The 3,558-nt window shown below is 47.3% G+C and overlaps 1 pseudogene; it reads right to left on the bottom strand.

Moving 5' to 3' along the window:
- Window positions 1–2,198: 2,198 nt before the first annotated feature.
- LOC144133988 (uncharacterized) lies at window positions 2,199–3,187 on the bottom strand (annotated as a pseudogene).
- Between the last annotated feature and the right edge of the window lie 371 nt (window positions 3,188–3,558).

The raw sequence follows: 3,558 nt of genomic DNA, 5'->3' as shown, positions 1-3,558 counted from the left end.
CTCTTATCGAGGAAGGCTATCTCATTTTCCTGTAAAGCCACGGATGGTATCGCCACATTCGTGTCCGTGTTCTTAACTGGTTGCTCCTGTAGTAATGGATCTCTTTGTTATGAATGTCAGGCCGGCAAGGGTTGTCATTTTGATCTTTGCAATAACTGCAATGCTGCACCAGGTGGGAAGACGGGGGTTTTAAGGCGAGAGCCTTTTATGGCTCATACTCCCGGTCGAGGTCATGTTCGTCCGCTATATCACCAACTGGAAGTCACGACAACGGAATTGACACCATACCATCGTTCAGTTCGTTACGCTCTTGAATTCGATAACAAAAAAAAAAATCCTTGTGCACGATTGGATTCGAACTAACATCTTTCCGTTCAGCAGCCGATCGTGCTCTAGAGCGCAGCTTGCTGCCAACGCTTATCTATTTCTCCTCGTGTAGCACGCTGGAGAGTGCGAAAAGAAGTCGAATCGGACGGATGCCTCCAAAACTCCCTCCAGGGTCTCCGCCATTTACGATTCACAAGCAGTAGTGTATTTAATCAACATCTTAACCACACATCAGTTAATAACTCATGCACCAAAACCGCGCTAAAGGCTTTCCCTTCGCAGCACTTCACGTTAACAAAGCGCCCTCTGAATATTTTTCACCTGGAGGGAATTTTCGTGCTCTTAAAGTGTGATGCTTATGCCCTTGTCCGCCTGGCCGTAATATACGTTTCCAGAAGAGAAAGGTACCCCATACACGACGCCTTTTTTCAAGTTTATGAACTTTTCTGCGTGCGCAACTGAGCACTGCCGATTATATTTTATAAGAGAGCCCGGATTCAGCTTCTTGAGCACAGCAGCGCGTACTTTCTAAACTTTTTGTTCGCCGGAGAACATCACCTGCATATTCCCCCGCGCAGCGATCTTCTTCAGACGACGTGAGACAGCGTGCATACACAGGATGCACACGACCTTCCTTCGTGCCTCTTTCTGCTGCCTATCAGGATAAGGTGCCGCCTTTAGCTTCAGCTTGCACAGGATTCTTTCTGCTAACCTTGCAAGGTTGCTGTGTTGACCTAATAAAAATCAAATATAAAGCCGTGGATCGGTTTCGTATAGAAATGCTGCCTATATGTATGCATAGAAGAAGTTCTATTACTCATCTGATGATAGAAAAATTTGAGCCCAAGAAGACGTCTGCATAATCAAAGTTCGAAACGCATGGCTAGAGGTGTGTCCAGGTCAGTGATTTTATCAACAACATCCAGTTCACAGTCACTAGAGCACTAAAGCTCCTGTTCCTTATGACAATGCCAATCACAATCACGGCAACCCAATTTTCTAAGAATTTTGACCCTTCCTCCTGATTTTGCCTTTGAAACTTTTTATATCATTTCCTTGTCTGCGGCAAGCAAAAAAAATTAGAAAATTTGAGAGACAGCACGGATACCGACACGGTGTATACTATCTAGATGTAGCAGGGCCATCACCCACGGTATTTTACTCGGCCGCTGTTTTTTACGAGGAAATGAACGTTGACGGAATCTCCTGTCGAGACCAGAATTCAATGCGAACCGAGGAAGTAGCGATAGCGCTTGCTGCCGCCACGCCAATTCGAGAATCATCATCACTGACTCCCGAAAAGCTTGTGATCATTACTTGGCATGCGAGATCTCCCCCTTAGTCGCTTGTATTTAAGACGGACTGCTGCTGATCGAAAACCGAAAAGAATCATTTGGCTCCTGGCCACCAGAGCTTACGAGATAATGAGACCGCTGACGCGGCTGACCGAGAGCTTCCTTACCGGGCTCCTCGTCTCAGCTCTTCTGCCTCGGAGAGAAACCAGCCACTGCTAAGGTTCAGGGGAATCATAAGAGATTATATTGACAACCACCGCCTTTTCCCGGCCCCCGCAGAGAGGCTAAGTAAGACGACGGAACGAACTTTAATGCGCCTCCAAACAGGTACTCTATTCTGTCCTGCAATCATCAAACATTACGATCCTAGCTCGGATTGGCGATGCCCGCAATGTGTGGAGACCTGTGATATCCTCCACATGGTGTGGGCATGTACTCAAAATCCCCATCTCTTCCTTCCCCTATCCCTTACCGAGAGACACGGGAGACTACCCTCTTCAACTGCTCCTCACTTGATTCCCAAGAGTGAGAGAAGTAACTTTAATTTGCACCCGTGAAAAGTGAAGGGGGAGAAGGCTATAGCCTAAACCGCCATTCATTCTCTAAACCGTCGGCCGGAATCGCTTGGGACTCGGCGGCGGTCATGGCGGGACCGATGACTTTGCGTTGTTCTTCGGCTTCGGGGTTGAGCAATACGATCTCCCAGGATTGTACATGTTTATTCGTGTCGTTATAGAAAGGGCAGCTGTGGACTAGATCTACAATGCTATTGCAGTGCATACATCTAGGATTAAAGACTTCTGGATACCATTTACTGTAAAGTTGAGGGTTTGGATTCACCTCGGTTTGCAATTTCTTCCACATGATTTTCTCTTTCCTACTGAGCTGTTTATCTGCTGCTGAATAGGTCTTACGACCGAGCTTATAATGAGAATTTATTTCGTGGAATGTTATGAGTTCGTCACCTGATGGGAGGTGTTCCTCGTGTGGAGGCGGCGCGTCAGCGGCGATTGACTGCAAAGTGAGCCCTCGGGCGATCGCGTTCAGCTTCTTGTTCCCAAACAGGCCCTGATGTGCCGGGGACCAGATCCTTGAGATTATCTGTGATGGTACTTGCCCTTCTCTCAGAATTTTGGCGGCTTCAGGAGAGATTCTGCCCATATCATAGTTCTTAATGGCTGCCTTAGAGTCACTCACTATCACCCTTGCACTGTTTTGTATTACAGCTACAGCAATGGCAACTCCTTCTGCATCTGTTGCACTTGTGTTTTTAACGGTGCAGCACGAGACAGGGTCACCACTCTCACGAACCACTACCGCTGTTTGTGCTGCCTTGCGGTCGTTTTGACAGCGTCGGTGTAGAGCACGTCGGATCTACCTCGAAATTTGCTCTGTAGGGCCACAGCCCGATCTTTGCGTCTAAATAGGTGAAATACCCGATGCATGTTCTTTGGCAGCGGTCCAATTTTGAGTCTATCCCTGGTTGCTCTAGGTACGTTATCTGTCCGCTTTGAACACTTCTAAGGATCGAACCCCAGACGCTCCATGATTTTCCTCCCAGTTTTTGATTTTTAAAAGCCTTTGACGTGCGACAGGGCGGAGCGCTTCATGAGCTCATTCAGATTGTTGAGACACCTAGGTTTAGAAGCTCTACCGTCGAAGTGTTCGGTTTAAGACCTAGTGCGGTTTTGATCCCATTTATGATTATGATTTCAACTTTGTCCTTTTTTTGCTCTGGCCAGTTCGAGATAGGGAGCAACGTATAGCACTCGGCTTATAATGAAATCTTGAACCAATCTCAAAAGATTGGCCTCCTTCGTCCCCGCATGCTTGTTAGAAATGCGCTTGAGTAGCCGGCACGTCTGGCTGGTGCTCATTTCACGTCTCATGATAGTTTCTGTGTTTTTACCCATTTCTTTTTCATGCGCGGCCCTAG

Source organism: Amblyomma americanum, chromosome 5, assembly GCF_052857255.1.
Source record: "Amblyomma americanum isolate KBUSLIRL-KWMA chromosome 5, ASM5285725v1, whole genome shotgun sequence".
Lineage (NCBI taxonomy): Eukaryota > Metazoa > Arthropoda > Arachnida > Ixodida > Ixodidae > Amblyomma > Amblyomma americanum.
Note: the sequence above shows the minus strand (reverse complement) of the source record. Positions and strands in the feature narration are given on the sequence as shown.